A 19,695-nucleotide genomic window follows, 5' to 3' on the forward strand; every position below is an offset into this window, starting at 1 on the left:
AATGCTGGCAACAAAGGCTGATGAGTTCCGTACAAAAATCAGCAAAGGTACGAATGCTATCGAAATGTCCTGCACGGATCGCGGATCCGATGTCCGATTTGCCGTGGTGCAAGCGACCCATGAAGTAGGCTACTTTGAGCGATTCATCGGTGATTTGTCTATTGTGTATTTCTGTTTCGATTTCTCTGAGGAAATCATAGACAGACCAAGTTGGGTCCTGGCCGGTAAATTTGGGACGATTGGCATCGTCGAAATAGATAGACCGTGGAGGGTTGGCCATGGCTGGAAGTGCAGAAGTGGCGGCAAGAGAGGTGTGGGAGAGAGAGAAGGTAGTGGCAGTTAAGGGCGAGCAAGACAGGGTATGAAGGGAGGCAGGAGAGGGAATGACAGGGGAAGGAGTAGAGGAAGAAGAAGGGAGTGTAGAGGCAGGAGTAGAGGAGGAGGTATCTGGATTTACGAGTGTAGGATGGGTAGTAAGTGATTCTGTGGGAAGTGAAACAGGAGTCTCAGGTACAGGTCGGTGGTACTCTTTGCCACTTCGTAAATGAGTGATTGTGTTAGAGTCGGCAGACGGGGTATGGACATGTGATGTTTCCGGGTCGAGAGGGCTGGTGTTATGCGGTTAACGTGGATGACATTTAATGCGGCAATGGAAAATGAAAGGATGAAGATGGATACATAGCTGGAAATGTATAAATAATAATGAGAGAATGGAATACACGAGTAGGCGTGAAAATGAATGAAGGTGCAGGGATGGATGGTTTAAATAAAAGGCGATGGATGAGATGGATTATAAATAACGTAGGTGAAGATGAAAACGGGGTATTGGAAATGAGATGGAATATTTACAATAACCAATCTGTAGAGAAAATTGAGGATACTCTCTATAGAAAGGAAAGATATACTATAGTTACACGGTGGAGTGTCGAGATGTATGACGTGCAGGGGTGGCTGGGCGTAGCTGGGCTGGGGCGGGGCAGGGCGGGGCTGGGTGGGGCGAGGCGGGGCGGCGGTGGAGAGACAGCTGGGCGGAGAGGAGAAGAGACGCCGCGATGAATCACCGGCAGGGAGTGGCGGTCTTAGGAGGCTCCGTAATGCAGACCAGATGCGGGTGACGGCAGGGCGTGGCGGCGATGGGGCCGGTGGTGGGTTGTGAGGGCAGATGTTGGTTCAAGGCAGGTGTAGAGCTGTTGAGTTGCAAATGCAGAGAATGGTGGTGGGCAGGCAGTGGGCAGACAGTGAGAAGTAGCACCGTGGGGGCAAGAGTTATGATGAGTTTGGAACAGGTGCTGGGAACAGGTGCTGGGAACAGGTGCAACAGGTGCGTATGTCGGCGACGGTGACACTTGCGGTCAGGAACAAGGCGTGTGGGTGGGGTTGTTTGAGAGGTGAGCACTGGTGAGAAAAATTGTACACTCGGAAAGCGCAGCCAGGGATTACACCACTAGAGGCACTGAGGTGTGAGGCTGGGAGACGCGAGACGTCGTGTATCTTGTGATGGCACTAAAAATCGGTGGAGGCGGTCAGAATCGGATGGTTCGAAACACCGCTGCTACCAAATGTAACTTGCTATACTTTGGTGATAGAAACTCCGTGTACAAACAGCTAGATAAGGAGTTTATTACAAGCTCACAGTAAAATAGTCTGCCCATCTTGGCTGCCTGCTATCAACTGATGCAATAACGCCTTCGTTCAGGCGTGGGAAAGCGTGCTAGGTCAGCAATTTTAGTGGGGGCATGTATGCATTGGGAGGGGACATATATACATCGGGGGGGTAGACATATTGTGGAGGGGGTACACTTAAATGACTGCCGGGGCCGGGTTTGTTGTGCCTTGACACAGCTTCTTGTTGGTTTTTATATGCACGCACTGATCACTTTCTAGTTTCCCGATCTGTGTTTGCTCTGCATTCTGGGTTCAGGGCTCAATCATGTCGAACATTTAACTCATCCAGTGCAAGGTGTCTTTCCTAACCTTAATAAAACTGTCATAATGAAGGAACCTTCAAAGATTGTGTCTAACCCGTTAGGTGTATGGTCCGTCATAAGCTGAATATAATTAGTTGGCTGTGGCAAAACTGGAACAGCTTGGAGATATCAAGAATAAATGTGGTATCCTAGGGCTAAAGGGCTTAAAATTTTTATCCACAGAATCCAAACACTAGAACACTGGAGCCGTCAGCTGCCTGTGTTGTCTCTCTCCCCTGTTCGTGTTTACCCTTGTGCACTCGCGCTTCAAAACCTGTAGCTGGGAAGTCTGATACACCCCACATCCACCAAAGCTTTGTTGTGGCTTTCTGTTATTCTTAACTCACCACCACCACCATCATCATCATCATATCACGATGTCCATCATTATCATCAGCATCATCATTATCATCATATTTCCTACTTCAATATACCGTAGGGTAAAATAGATGTGTAGTTTCTTTCCGTACATTCAGAGAAAACATGGAAACTGCATACCCAATCCTGCGCAATGAATGCCGATTTGATGGAGCTCCATGTGCTTACTTTCCCCAAAATCTGATTGTTTTTATTTTTTTGAGGAGGGCTGACCCCCCCCCCCTCCCCAAGAATCACTGTGAGGGGTTATGCTCCCCTATCATTGCATTACAGACGAGAATCCATTGTACAACACTTACTAAGATTCTTAAGAGTTTCTAGTTTCCTAAGGAAGGCTGATCCCCTTAAAAATAATGATTGGAAAGCTGTATATAGTGGAAGACTTTCCCAGAAATCAACTGAATTCGCCTGGGACATTCAAATCTTTCCTTTTTTTCTGATAATTTTTATTTATCTTGTTTTGCTGATGTGAGACCATTGTACAACATGTACTAAGATATCAAAGCCATATTTACCCTCGTTTCTGGTTTTTCCTGAGAAGTTTTTATTTGGTTAGGAGGCTGACGCCCTGAAAATATTGGTTGGAAAATTGTATATAATGGAAGACCTTTGGATTAACCAGACAGCTCACCTGGGAAGTTTTATTCAATATTATTCCTATTTTTGATTTCATTTTTGATAGGGGACTGATCCCCCCAAGAGTATTGGGGGGTTACCCTCGCCAAATATCGAAAACCATTATCTTTTTGTGGATTCAGAGAAAATATGGAAACTGCATACCTAAATCTGCAGTATGTATGCTGATTTCGTTGAATTCTTCGTGCACACTTTCTCCAATGTCTGATCTTTTTAATTTTTGGGATGGGGCTGACCCCTCGAATCACTGGAGGTTCGCGCTCTCCAAATATTGCATTACAAATGAGATTCCAATGTACATCGTATATAAAAGATATTAAAGCCATATCTGCCCTTCTTTCATAATTTCTGAGTACTTTTAAATTAGATAAGGAGGACTGATCCCTTTCAAAGTGAGGTTGGTAAACTGTAATTTTTCTTAATGCAAGGAAGAAAACACCAAAGGCCAGGAGCCTGTAAATAGTGGAAAAGCTTCTCAATAACCAAATAAAGTCACTTGGGAAGTTTCATTCAAGTACCGGTATTTCCTCCATTTCTGATCGTTATTACATAAGGGAGGGGGCAGATTCTCCAAGAATCAATGGGGTAGGAGGGTTCACGCTCTGGAAATATCGCATTAGGTTTGAAAGCTCATTGTGGAACAGGTACTAAGATATCCAAATGATATCTGCCCTCCTTCCTCTATTTTGTATCTTTATAAGTTTTAGACGGGGTGACCCACTAAAAATAATGGTGAAAAATTTTATGTAGTGAAGGACATTGTCAAGTATCCAGCCGAACTGACCTGACTTTTTTTTTAATCAGTCGGCTCACGTTCCGTTATTTTTGCTCATTTTTATTTTTTGGAGGGGGCTGATCTCCCCAGATTTATGGGGAGATCACGCTACCCAAGTATCGCATTACGAATAAGAGTACTTGTAAACTGAACAACATATACCACCATATCATATCTGCCTACTTCTTATTTATGAGAATTCTAAATATGGATAGAGGGCTCATCCCCCCAGAAAATAATGGTTGGAAAACTGTATAATAGTGAAAAACTTTTCGAGGAATCCGCGAACGCACGTGAGAGGTATTGCTGAAATCCATAATCAGACTTTCCACTATATATATATATATATATTTTTTTTTTTTTTTGTGAGGGGGGGCTGATCTCCAATGAATCATGGGGGTGGGGGTTCACGTTTTCTAAATATCGTATTTGGGAGGAGAGTCCATTGTACAATATATACTACGAGATCAAGGCCATGCCTGCCTCACTTTCAGTGTTTCCGAGATTTTTTTTTTTTTGCTAGGGAGGCTGTCCTCAAAAAATCACGGTGAGAAAATCTTATATGGCGGAACACCTGTCCAGGAATCGACGAACTCACCTGTGAAGTTTCATTCAAATCCATCCAATAGCCTAGGAGGAGTTACAATACACACACACACATACACACACACACAGCCTGAGTGTAGCGCTAGGGCATAGGTTGCCAAAAATGATACCATCCTGCTTCACACGACTGATAAAAACCTTCATAGGATATAGTTATCATCATAATCATCACTTTCCTCCTCCTCTTCCTTCTCCTTATCATCAGTATCACCATCATCATTAACATTATCATCATATTAACTACTCTTACGCAATAGGATCGTTTAAACCATCAACAGGATTTTAAAAAACACACACACACACACTTGAGGATATCATTACCGTACTTCTCAAAACCAAACTACGTAAATTACACAATTGTGACATAAGTGTACCGGCATTTATTTGTGTATCTGTCAGTCTGCCACTCTTTGTTTGTCTGTAAATATATGAACACACACACACACACACACACACACACACACACACACACACAAATATATATATATATATATATATATATATATATATATATATATATATATATATATATATATAAAATTTTCTTCTCTTTGGAATGACATTAATATAATAGCACAGGGATCAGATCAGATTACATAAAATACAGTCCATATAATTTACTACTTAGAAACAAAATAACTGTCTAGTAAAGTCTTGTGAGGCATTAGATGGTCGTAGCTCTGCTGTGAGAGAGACCCAGATTTCAGATTTCAGATTTTTCAGATTCAGTAATTTATTGTCGTAAGAGAATACAAAGATTTACAACATAGAAACTAAACAAAATTTGGCCAAGCCTACCAAGTTGTGGTAGACAGAGTGATACATACAAAAGGTTAAGGGATTACTGACTGGTAGCACAACAGAACACGATCATATCAAGTGACATGAAACACCAGTGATCATAAATACAATTAATAAAAGGTAATCAACTTTCGTGTTTCAACCTATGATCATTAAGAAAAAAATGAACATTTTCCATTGTTTTTGGGGCTTCTAAAAGGAAATTTTTCAGTGTTCTTTTAAAAACGAGAACAGTTTGGAGACATCCAATATTATGTGGAAGAGAGTTCCATATGGTGTGTGCTTTATAAATTACGCTTTTTTGTACAAGAGAAAGTCTGGGGAGGGGAAGTTTTAAATCCCTAGGAGAATGCCTGGTGTTATAAGCATGGGTTACATAACTAAATAAACCTTCTAACTAACTAAAGTGCATACATGTATGAATTAGCAAACAACAGAAGAAATTATATACAAATTTAAATTTTAGTAATTGCAATTGATCAAAAGGAAGTTGTGTATGATCATATTTTATAGCATATGAAATGCATCTTGTAACCCGCTTCTGCCCGATTATTACTGGATTAAGATGAAAATTCCATGTCCCATCCCAGAGTGTAATACAGTAGATTATATGACTTTATACCAAAGAGTAATAAGTACATAAGAGAGCTTCTTTATTTAAACGAGTTCTAACTAAAAATAAGATCCCACATATTTTAGAAATTCTAGCAGCTATCTGTTGGATATGCACATGCCATTTCAATTTCTCATCTATAACAAGTCCAAGAACTTTCGTATGATGAACTCTAGGAATTAGAGTATTTCCAATTCTTACAGGCTGTAGCATATTTTGTGAGGTCCCACAAGAAAATAACATATATGTAGTTTTAGTTGTATTAAGTGATATTTGTTACAAACTATCCCCTTGTGTACTTTTGATAATTCTTTATTTGCAGATATTATTAAAAGAATCAATGTTTGTGTTTGATATGAATGCATTGGTGTCATATGCACATAAAGTAAAGTTTAAGGCTTGACTAGAATTTACAATATCATTAATATAAATCAAAAACAATAACGGACCTAAGGTACTCCCGTAACTGGACATTTATAGGATCAGAATAAATACCATTATTTAACACATACTGAATTCGATCTACTAAAAAACTTTCAATTAAACTCAGAGCAGGACCTCTTATACTACAATTTTCAAGTCTGGTAATCAAATGCTTTACTAAAGTCAAGGAAGATTCCTAGACTGACCTCTTTGTTGTTTAACGTGTTGTAAATATTATTTACAAACTGAATGATTGCTGACTCAGTGGAGTGATTTTCAAGAAAGCCATGTTGATTTTTTGTCATTAACTTAAAATTTTGAAAATATTTTGACAAACTGATAAAAAGTGCTCTTTCAAAAACTTTGCTCAGCACATTTAATACCGATATTGGCCTTCTGTTCATCACATTCGTTTTATCTCCAGACTTGTGGTGGTTTCATTCAGTTTAAGAGAGACCCATTGAAAAGGGAAAAGAAGAATGGTTGTTGGTCAATGAGAACAGTGATTGGAAACTGAGAAGTAAGAACGGAATAAGAAGTTAATGAATATATAAATAAATTAAAAAAATAAGCAAATAAACAAAGAACATAGCTGTATGGGAGTATTGTGATTTTCCACTCTGATCTCCAAAATTGAAGCTTGGGGTTCTTTTGGAAGGACACAAGTCAAGAGTGAGGGCTGTGGAGAAATATATGAAGTTGCGCGGAGAGCCGGACACGCAGACAAATCAAGAAGCAAAAGAGCGTGGTGGTGCTGATGTGGGTGTGTTTGGAATGCATCAAGAGAAACAACTTGACTTGGTCTGGCTATCCGGAGAGAAAGAAGAGTGAAGATTGATTAGATGTGAGTAGGAGGAGGGGTCGAGGGAGGGGGGACACCAAGGACAAGATGGGGGATCACTGAATCGGTATTTAAGAGAGGAGGGCGTGAGCTGGAAAGAGGGCAGCCACGAAGGACATATTGACATGGAGGTGGTTCGTTTGTGGTCATTCCTTCCAGGATTAAGGTGTCTGGCGATAGATAGATAGATTGACCTTTGGCACTTCTATGCATATTCTAGTAACACCAGACTGTTTTGCTCATCATCATCTTCATCATCATCCATATCATCATCTGTTTCGTCGTTGTCATTATCAGTTGGAGATATTTCGATCCAAATAAAATACGTAGCATTCACTTTCTCGTCCTGTATACTGGCATTGAGAGTGAATGTCACTTTCATCTTCACTCTCATAACTCATAGCATTCAGACATGCTAGAGTGAAACTTTTACTTTCATTACTCCTAGGGTATATACTCGTATTCTTATATTACTACTCATTTACATTTCTATTTACGTTCTCTATTTTATTTACGTTATTTACATTTCTATTTTATTTACACTGTGTTGTGCACTGTCACTTGAAATAACTTATAAAACTATTTTCCATTGTTCACGTATATTTACATTCTTTACTTTCACTTGCTGTTTACACATTATTTACACATTATTTACAATTCCACTTGCACTGTTTCACTCAATAGAAAGATCGTAGTCACTCTTTTATCAATTGTCAGCCCTTTACCTCTTTCCACACGAGGTTTAGTAGGGGTAAAGGTCACAGGGCCATTTGCATGGGGGTGAAAAAGGCCTTGAAGTCAGCAAGAAGAAACATACGTACCCTCGCTTCGGAAGATGAGAGTAAACTGATAACGGAGGGCCAGCGTGGAGGCCTGCTTAGGGGTTATTCAGAGTTACCAATATTAGTTCTTGAAACAGCTAAGTCTAGCACTGATATGATTGGCAGGAAATCTAGACAATACATTATAAATTTGGTAGTTCCAGGTGAACGTAAATATCACTTAGGCTTCTCCCTTCCCTCCTTACATGTATATTTATTACGAAAATAGATTAGAGGCCTACTTAGGAGATATATATTCAGAGCTACCAATGTTGGATTTTGAAACAGCTTTGTCTAGCACTGAAATGATTGGCAGGAAATCTAGACAATACATTATAAATTAGGTAGTTCCAGGTGAATGTAAATATCACTTAGGGTTCTCCCTTCCCTCCTTACATGTATATTTATTACGAAAATAGATTATACGGCATATTTCAAGGGGAAAAAAACAGCGAAAATTAGCGAACGAGTGCACGTGAGGTGTTGTCAGGTGATAATTAGCCAATTCCAGGTGTATGGCACTCTCACTTACCTTATTTCTTTCTTGTATATATTATTTGGTATAAGAATAGGACATAGGGCTTATTTCAATGGATGAAATCAGTGAAAAATTCCAGGGAAGATTTACTTAGCGTAGCACGGCCGGGCAGGCGAGAGGATAGGGTAATGGAGGGGGGGTAGGGAGGGGAGTCAAGAACGGGGAGAAATGGCTAAATTGTCAACAATGGATGGGAGTACAGATGAGATTAGGAGTGCTGACTAGTGTTGGACATTGGCAGTACTGATAGATGATACAAGCCCCCACTTGGAAGCCCGGGTGAATTCAAAATAACACAGAATCACAAAAGCGACGCCCCGCGGTATGATCCCTTGCTCCCAAGCGTCACGAAAGTGACGCCCCGCAGTTAAGGGGTAAACTGAAAATGTCCGGAAGGGGTGCTAAAGGCTGTAACTGGGCAAGAGGACTCTTCCATTTCGACCTGCCAGTACCCACTGAGGAGGTCTAAAGATGAAAAGACTATATTATTGTCACCAAGGGATTCTAGCAAATCAGTGAGGACGGGTAACGGAAACGGTCTGGAATGGTGACAGAATTGACCTTACGATAGTCGACTACTGGTCTAAGGTTGCCGTCCTTCTTTGGTACTAAGAAAAGTGGGCTATTCCATGGACTGACGGAGGGTTCAATAATGTCTTGGTCTAACATGTTCTGTACCATTTGATCTGTCTGCTTTCTCTGGCTGTGAGGAAATCGATACGCTGGTATGTAAATCGGCTGAGTTCCTGGTAGTAGTTCAATTGTATGTTTGACAAGGTCTGTTCTACCCATCGGTTCACCTGGTAAGGCAACCACGTTTCTGTACGAGGTCAGAAGGTCGAGGAGTTGAGGCGTATTTTCTGGGAAATCTGTGCAAGTGAGATGTGAGAGCATATCGGGTGAATATGCCGGTGCAGATCCCGTAGAGTTAATAATACATACACCGATTGGCATACTATCATCAGTCTGAATAGTAGGAATTGAGGAATCCTGGCACACCTTTACGGCCGCTGGGTATACTAGGAAGTCTCCAATCTTTACACCACTTTTGAGTTTTAGTGGAGCATTTGTGACACTGAGCAAGTACAGGTAGCATAAACTGTCCTCTAGGACTGTACACCACGCTGACTCATAAGTCAAGCCATTCACACAACACGTCTCAGGAAGGGTTAGTACATCCACTCCTTCTTTCGCATCTGCAACACAAACAGAGACTTTGGTGAACTCATGCGGTAACAAAATTGTGCACATATTCGTTACTGCACGTTTCGTCTCTGCCTGTTGGAGAAGATCATTCACACTATGTGAGGTAGGTAATTGAGACACGTCTGAGTCAGCGATAGTGTTGTCGGGAGAGGAGGTAAGAGCCATGTTCGAGGGCTGAGATGATGTATCAGGAGACATTGAGGAATGTATGTCCTTGCTCGCAGTCAGTAAAGGAATGATCTCTGTTTTCTCAGATGATGATAGTGGTGGTTTGGGCTGGGTTGGACTTTTTGGTAGTGATAGGGACAGAGGTAATTGAAGGACTGATTTGATCGTAAGAACAGGACGGGGACAGTCCATAGTGTAAACCGGGAATCCAGAAATGTCTATACTACCACAAGCAGGTAATAATGCAATGGAGTGTTGTGCCATGGTGGAGAAACCAATAAGGGCATCTGCGGGATACTTCAAGTCATTAGTGACATGAAATTGAATGGGGATAGGGGGCAAATCTCTGTGGAGTTTGACTTCAAGGGTGACTCTTCCCTTAACCTTAAACTCTGAGCCTTCGACACCACATAGGCGAATGTCTGATGGTTCTAGGAAACTGACGTGGTTGTGATGTCGATGAATAATTTGTAAGGAATTTTCGGAGATGAGATTTACTATAGATCCTGTGTCCAAGAAGAATGACGTTGGTATGTCATGACTACTTCCGAAAATGACTAAACCCGAGGATGTTATGGGACCTACATGGCGAATGGGGAGTTGGGCTTCTGGTTCTACGTGATATTGGTCCGATACGGGCGCGGTTCTTCCTCCGACTGTTGGCGGTTGAGGTAACGACATTCCTCAGTGGTGTGAGTCGTGCTTGATTTGTGGTATTTGCAGTGTGGACGACGTGAGCGGGAAGGAGTACGCTGTCTGGTTTGGGAGTGAGGACGTCTGTATGTACGGTCGCAACTGGATGCTCGATGTCCAGGATGACCACAGTGTCAGCAAAGAATCGAAGATTGTCTGTTCCGTCGGACGCTAGATTGATCACGACCTGCGGTAGGAGAACGATGTGTGGCAGGTCTGCCGCGTGTGGTGGGACGGAAGCGAGATTGGTCTGGGGTAGTGGAGGTGTGACAGACTGAGGAGGCCAAGGGTTGGGTGGTGTCCTGACGCATGTAGTTCGAACCTGTTCTTTCATGAATGGCGTTAGTGACCTGAATAATTTTATCTCCTGGACTGAGACCGATATCCAAGGCTAGCTCTCGCTGTTTAGGAGTAAGCCAGTGAAGGAATCTCAGGTAACCAATTAAGTCAGCAAAGTTGGTGAGTGAAAGCACTGGAACGCCATTCTTGTCATCTAACCAATTCGTGCCTACCAGTAATTGGAGCATCTCGCTACTAGTTGCTTTCATGGCGGCGGCAGCTTCGTGGAGCTTGGCATATTGCGCTGGGACGCGCAAGTCCTCATCTAGCTGGTTTAGGAGATTAATGAATCCCATGAGAGACGCGGTATTTGAATGCTGGCAACAAAGGCTGATGAGTTCCGTACAAAAATCAGCAAAGGTACGAATGCTATCGAAATGTCCTGCACGGATCGCGGATCCGATGTCCGATTTGCCGTGGTGCAAGCGACCCATGAAGTAGGCTACTTTGAGCGATTCATCGGTGATTTGTCTATTGTGTATTTCTGTTTCGATTTCTCTGAGGAAATCATAGACAGACCAAGTTGGGTCCTGGCCGGTAAATTTGGGACGATTGGCATCGTCGAAATAGATAGACCGTGGAGGGTTGGCCATGGCTGGAAGTGCAGAAGTGGCGGCAAGAGAGGTGTGGGAGAGAGAGAAGGTAGTGGCAGTTAAGGGCGAGCAAGACAGGGTATGAAGGGAGGCAGGAGAGGGAATGACAGGGGAAGGAGTAGAGGAAGAAGAAGGGAGTGTAGAGGCAGGAGTAGAGGAGGAGGTATCTGGATTTACGAGTGTAGGATGGGTAGTAAGTGATTCTGTGGGAAGTGAAACAGGAGTCTCAGGTACAGGTCGGTGGTACTCTTTGCCACTTCGTAAATGAGTGATTGTGTTAGAGTCGGCAGACGGGGTATGGACATGTGATGTTTCCGGGTCGAGAGGGCTGGTGTTATGCGGTTAACGTGGATGACATTTAATGCGGCAATGGAAAATGAAAGGATGAAGATGGATACATAGCTGGAAATGTATAAATAATAATGAGAGAATGGAATACACGAGTAGGCGTGAAAATGAATGAAGGTGCAGGGATGGATGGTTTAAATAAAAGGCGATGGATGAGATGGATTATAAATAACGTAGGTGAAGATGAAAACGGGGTATTGGAAATGAGATGGAATATTTACAATAACCAATCTGTAGAGAAAATTGAGGATACTCTCTATAGAAAGGAAAGATATACTATAGTTACACGGTGGAGTGTCGAGATGTATGACGTGCAGGGGTGGCTGGGCGTAGCTGGGCTGGGGCGGGGCAGGGCGGGGCTGGGTGGGGCGAGGCGGGGCGGCGGTGGAGAGACAGCTGGGCGGAGAGGAGAAGAGACGCCGCGATGAATCACCGGCAGGGAGTGGCGGTCTTAGGAGGCTCCGTAATGCAGACCAGATGCGGGTGACGGCAGGGCGTGGCGGCGATGGGGCCGGTGGTGGGTTGTGAGGGCAGATGTTGGTTCAAGGCAGGTGTAGAGCTGTTGAGTTGCAAATGCAGAGAATGGTGGTGGGCAGGCAGTGGGCAGACAGTGAGAAGTAGCACCGTGGGGGCAAGAGTTATGATGAGTTTGGAACAGGTGCTGGGAACAGGTGCTGGGAACAGGTGCTGGGAACAGGTGCAACAGGTGCGTATGTCGGCGACGGTGACACTTGCGGTCAGGAACAAGGCGTGTGGGTGGGGTTGTTTGAGAGGTGAGCACTGGTGAGAAAAATTGTACACTCGGAAAGCGCAGCCAGGGATTACACCACTAGAGGCACTGAGGTGTGAGGCTGGGAGACGCGAGACGTCGTGTATCTTGTGATGGCACTAAAAATCGGTGGAGGCGGTCAGAATCGGATGGTTCGAAACACCGCTGCTACCAAATGTAACTTGCTATACTTTGGTGATAGAAACTCCGTGTACAAACAGCTAGATAAGGAGTTTATTACAAGCTCACAGTAAAATAGTCTGCCCATCTTGGCTGCCTGCTATCAACTGATGCAATAACGCCTTCGTTCAGGCGTGGGAAAGCGTGCTAGGTCAGCAATTTTAGTGGGGGCATGTATGCATTGGGAGGGGACATATATACATCGATGGTTTAGACATATTGTGTAGGGTGTACACTTAAATGACTGCCGGGGCCGGGTTTGTTGTGCCTTGACACAGCTTCTTGTTGGTTTTTATATGCACGCACTGATCACTTTCTAGTTTCCCGATCTGTGTTTGCTCTGCATTCTGGGTTCAGGGCTCAATCATGTCGAACATTTAACTCATCCAGTGCAAGGTGTCTTTCCTAACCTTAATAAAACTGTCATAATGAAGGAACCTTCAAAGATTGTGTCTAACCCGTTAGGTGTATGGTCCGTCATAAGCTGAATATAATTAGTTGGCTGTGGCAAAACTGGAACAGCTTGGAGATATCAAGAATAAATGTGGTATCCTAGGGCTAAAGGGCTTAAAATTTTTATCCACAGAATCCAAACACTAGAACACTGGAGCCGTCAGCTGCCTGTGTTGTCTCTCTCCCCTGTTCGTGTTTACCCTTGTGCACTCGCGCTTCAAAACCTGTAGCTGGGAAGTCTGATACACCCCACATCCACCAAAGCTTTGTTGTGGCTTTCTGTTATTCTTAACTCACCACCACCACCATCATCATCATCATATCACGATGTCCATCATTATCATCAGCATCATCATTATCATCATATTTCCTACTTCAATATACCGTAGGGTAAAATAGATGTGTAGTTTCTTTCCGTACATTCAGAGAAAACATGGAAACTGCATACCCAATCCTGCGCAATGTATGCCGATTTGATGGAGCTCCATGTGCTTACTTTCCCCAAAATCTGATTGTTTTTATTTTTTTGAGGAGGGCTGACCCCCCCCCTCCCCAAGAATCACTGTGAGGGGTTATGCTCCCCTATCATTGCATTACAGACGAGAATCCATTGTACAACACTTACTAAGATTCTTAAGAGTTTCTAGTTTCCTAAGGAAGGCTGATCCCCTTAAAAATAATGATTGGAAAGCTGTATATAGTGGAAGACTTTCCCAGAAATCAACTGAATTCGCCTGGGACATTCAAATCTTTCCTTTTTTTCTGATAATTTTTATTTATCTTGTTTTGCTGATGTGAGACCATTGTACAACATGTACTAAGATATCAAAGCCATATTTACCCTCGTTTCTGGTTTTTCCTGAGAAGTTTTTATTTGGTTAGGAGGCTGACGCCCTGAAAATATTGGTTGGAAAATTGTATATAATGGAAGACCTTTGGATTAACCAGACAGCTCACCTGGGAAGTTTTATTCAATATTATTCCTATTTTTGATTTCATAGGAAGCATTGTGAGGAACACACTGAGGTGGTTTGGCCATGTGGAGAGGATGGAGGGTGAAAGACTGACGAAGAGAGTGTATGTGAGTGAGGTGGAGGGTGGAAGAGGGAGGGAGACCGAGGATGAGATGGAGGGATGGGGTGGAGAGGTATATGAGAGAGGGGTGTGAGTTGGGAGCAGGGTAGTGAAATGGCGGGGGACAGGGCGACTTGGAGGCGATTTGTTTGTGGCCACCCCAAACGGGATTGAGGCGTCTGGCAATAGATAGATAGATAGATAGATTTCATTTTTGATAGGGGACTGATCCCCCAAGAGTATTGGGGGTTACCCTCGCCAAATATCGAAAACCATTATCTTTTTGTGGATTCAGAGAAAATATGGAAACTGCATACCTAAATCTGCAGTATGTATGCTGATTTCGTTGAATTCTTCGTGCACACTTTCTCCAATGTCTGATCTTTTTAATTTTTGGGATGGGGCTGACCCCTCGAATCACTGGAGGTTCGCGCTCTCCAAATATTGCATTACAAATGAGATTCCAATGTACATCGTATATAAAAGATATTAAAGCCATATCTGCCCTTCTTTCATAATTTCTGAGTACTTTTAAATTAGATAAGGAGGACTGATCCCTTTCAAAGTGAGGTTGGTAAACTGTAATTTTTCTTAATGCAAGGAAGAAAACACCAAAGGCCAGGAGCCTGTAAATAGTGGAAAAGCTTCTCAATAACCAAATAAAGTCACTTGGGAAGTTTCATTCAAGTACCGGTATTTCCTCCATTTCTGATCGTTATTACATAAGGGAGGGGACAGATTCTCCAAGAATCAATGGGGTAGGAGGGTTCACGCTCTGGAAATATCGCATTAGGTTTGAAAGCTCATTGTGGAACAGGTACTAAGATATCCAAATGATATCTGCCCTCCTTCCTCTATTTTGTATCCTTATAAGTTTTAGACGGGGTGACCCACTAAAAATAATGGTGAAAAATTTTATGTAGTGAAGGACATTGTCAAGTATCCAGCCGAACTGACCTGACTTTTTTTTTAATCAGTCGGCTCACGTTCCGTTATTTTTGCTCATTTTTATTTTTTGGAGGGGGCTGATCTCCCCAGATTTATGGGGAGATCACGCTACCCAAGTATCGCATTACGAATAAGAGTACTTGTAAACTGAACAACATATACCACCATATCATATCTGCCTACTTCTTATTTATGAGAATTCTAAATATGGATAGAGGGCTCATCCCCCCAGAAAATAATGGTTGGAAAACTGTATAATAGTGAAAAACTTTTCGAGGAATCCGCGAACGCACGTGAGAGGTATTGCTGAAATCCATAATCAGACTTTCCACTATATATATATATATTTTTTTTTTTTTTTTTTTTGTGAGGGGGGGCTGATCTCCAATGAATCATGGGGGTGGGGGTTCACGTTTTCTAAATATCGTATTTGGGAGGAGAGTCCATTGTACAATATATACTACGAGATCAAGGCCATGCCTGCCTCACTTTCAGTGTTTCCGAGATTTTTTTTTTTTTGCTAGGGAGGCTGTCCTCAAAAAATCACGGTGAGAAAATCTTATATGGCGGAACACCTGTCCAGGAATCGACGAACTCACCTGTGAAGTTTCATTCAAATCCATCCAATAGCCTAGGAGGAGTTACAATACACACACACACATACACACACACACAGCCTGAGTGTAGCGCTAGGGCATAGGTTGCCAAAAATGATACCATCCTGCTTCACACGACTGATAAAAACCTTCATAGGATATAGTTATCATCATAATCATCACTTTCCTCCTCCTCTTCCTTCTCCTTATCATCAGTATCACCATCATCATTAACATTATCATCATATTAACTACTCTTACGCAATAGGATCGTTTAAACCATCAACAGGATTTTAAAAAACACACACACACACACTTGAGGATATCATTACCGTACTTCTCAAAACCAAACTACGTAAATTACACAATTGTGACATAAGTGTACCGGCATTTATTTGTGTATCTGTCAGTCTGCCACTCTTTGTTTGTCTGTAAATATATGAACACACACACACACACACACACACACACACACACACACACACGTATATATATATATATATATATATATATATATATATATATATATATATATATATATATATATATATATATATATATAAAATTTTCTTCTCTTTGGAATGACATTAATATAATAGCACAGGGATCAGATCAGATTACATAAAATACAGTCCATATAATTTACTACTTAGAAACAAAATAACTGTCTAGTAAAGTCTTGTGAGGCATTAGATGGTCGTAGCTCTGCTGTGAGAGAGACCCAGATTTCAGATTTCAGATTTTTCAGATTCAGTAATTTATTGTCGTAAGAGAATACAAAGATTTACAACATAGAAACTAAACAAAATTTGGCCAAGCCTACCAAGTTGTGGTAGACAGAGTGATACATACAAAAGGTTAAGGGATTACTGACTGGTAGCACAACAGAACACGATCATATCAAGTGACATGAAACACCAGTGATCATAAATACAATTAATAAAAGGTAATCAACTTTCGTGTTTCAACCTATGATCATTAAGAAAAAAAATGAACATTTTCCATTGTTTTTTGGGGCTTCTAAAAGGAAATTTTTCAGTGTTCTTTTAAAAACGAGAACAGTTTGGAGACATCCAATATTATGTGGAAGAGAGTTCCATATGGTGTGTGCTTTATAAATTACGCTTTTTTGTACAAGAGAAAGTCTGGGGAGGGGAAGTTTTAAATCCCTAGGAGAATGCCTGGTGTTATAAGCATGGGTTACATAACTAAATAAACCTTCTAACTAACTAAAGTGCATACATGTATGAATTAGCAAACAACAGAAGAAATTATATACAAATTTAAATTTTAGTAATTGCAATTGATCAAAAGGAAGTTGTGTATGATCATATTTTATAGCATATGAAATGCATCTTGTAACCCGCTTCTGCCCGATTATTACTGGATTAAGATGAAAATTCCATGTCCCATCCCAGAGTGTAATACAGTAGATTATATGACTTTATACCAAAGAGTAATAAGTACATAAGAGAGCTTCTTTATTTAAACGAGTTCTAACTAAAAATAAGATCCCACATATTTTAGAAATTCTAGCAGCTATCTGTTGGATATGCACATGCCATTTCAATTTCTCATCTATAACAAGTCCAAGAACTTTCGTATGATGAACTCTAGGAATTAGAGTATTTCCAATTCTTACAGGCTGTAGCATATTTTGTGAGGTCCCACAAGAAAATAACATATATGTAGTTTTAGTTGTATTAAGTGATATTTGTTACAAACTATCCCCTTGTGTACTTTTGATAATTCTTTATTTGCAGATATTATTAAAAGAATCAATGTTTGTGTTTGATATGAATGCATTGGTGTCATATGCACATAAAGTAAAGTTTAAGGCTTGACTAGAATTTACAATATCATTAATATAAATCAAAAACAATAACGGACCTAAGGTACTCCCGTAACTGGACATTTATAGGATCAGAATAAATACCATTATTTAACACATACTGAATTCGATCTACTAAAAAACTTTCAATTAAACTCAGAGCAGGACCTCTTATACTACAATTTTCAAGTCTGGTAATCAAATGCTTTACTAAAGTCAAGGAAGATTCCTAGACTGACCTCTTTGTTGTTTAACGTGTTGTAAATATTATTTACAAACTGAATGATTGCTGACTCAGTGGAGTGATTTTCAAGAAAGCCATGTTGATTTTTTGTCATTAACTTAAAATTTTGAAAATATTTTGACAAACTGATAAAAAGTGCTCTTTCAAAAACTTTGCTCAGCACATTTAATACCGATATTGGCCTTCTGTTCATCACATTCGTTTTATCTCCAGACTTGTGGTGGTTTCATTCAGTTTAAGAGAGACCCATTGAAAAGGGAAAAGAAGAATGGTTGTTGGTCAATGAGAACAGTGATTGGAAACTGAGAAGTAAGAACGGAATAAGAAGTTAATGAATATATAAATAAATTAAAAAAATAAGCAAATAAACAAAGAACATAGCTGTATGGGAGTATTGTGATTTTCCACTCTGATCTCCAAAATTGAAGCTTGGGGTTCTTTTGGAAGGACACAAGTCAAGAGTGAGGGCTGTGGAGAAATATATGAAGTTGCGCGGAGAGACGGACACGCAGACAAATCAAGAAGCAAAAGAGCGTGGTGGTGCTGATGTGGGTGTGTTTGGAATGCATCAAGAGAAACAACTTGACTTGGTCTGGCTATCCGGAGAGAAAGAAGAGTGAAGATTGATTAGATGTGAGTAGGAGGAGGGGTCGAGGGAGGGGGGACACCAAGGACAAGATGGGGGATCACTGAATCGGTATTTAAGAGAGGAGGGCGTGAGCTGGAAAGAGGGCAGCCACGAAGGACATATTGACATGGAGGTGGTTCGTTTGTGGTCATTCCTTCCAGGATTAAGGTGTCTGGCGATAGATAGATAGATTGACCTTTGGCACTTCTATGCATATTCTAGTAACACCAGACTGTTTTGCTCATCATCATCTTCATCATCATCCATATCATCATCTGTTTCGTCGTTGTCATTATCAGTTGGAGATATTTCGATCCAAATAAAATACGTAGCATTCACTTTCTCGTCCTGTATACTGGCATTGAGAGTGAATGTCACTTTCATCTTCACTCTCATAACTCATAGCATTCAGACATGCTAGAGTGAAACTTTTACTTTCATTACTCCTAGGGTATATACTCGTATTCTTATATTACTACTCATTTACATTTCTATTTACGTTCTCTATTTTATTTACGTTATTTACATTTCTATTTTATTTACACTGTGTTGTGCACTGTCACTTGAAATAACTTATAAAACTATTTTCCATTGTTCACGTATATTTACATTCTTTACTTTCACTTGCTGTTTACACATTATTTACACATTATTTACAATTCCACTTGCACTGTTTCACTCAATAGAAAGATCGTAGTCACTCTTTTATCAATTGTCAGCCCTTTACCTCTTTCCACACGAGGTTTAGTAGGGGGTAAAGGTCACAGGGCCATTTGCATGGGGGTGAAAAAAGGCCTTGAAGTCAGCAAGAAGAAACATACGTACCCTCGCTTCGGAAGATGAGAGTAAACTGATAACGGAGGGCCAGCGTGGAGGCCTGCTTAGGGGTTATTCAAAGTTACCAATATTAGTTCTTGAAACAGCTAAGTCTAGCACTGATATGATTGGCAGGAAATCTAGACAATACATTATAAATTTGGTAGTTCCAGGTGAACGTAAATATCACTTAGGCTTCTCCCTTCCCTCCTTACATGTATATTTATTACGAAAATAGATTAGAGGCCTACTTAGGAGATATATATTCAGAGCTACCAATGTTGGATTTTGAAACAGCTTTGTCTAGCACTGAAATGATTGGCAGGAAATCTAGACAATACATTATAAATTAGGTAGTTCCAGGTGAATGTAAATATCACTTAGGGTTCTCCCTTCCCTCCTTACATGTA

This window comes from Coenobita brevimanus, chromosome 2, assembly GCF_032717465.1.
Source record: "Coenobita brevimanus isolate Jiangsu-jjx chromosome 2, ASM3271746v2, whole genome shotgun sequence".
Lineage (NCBI taxonomy): Eukaryota > Metazoa > Arthropoda > Malacostraca > Decapoda > Coenobitidae > Coenobita > Coenobita brevimanus.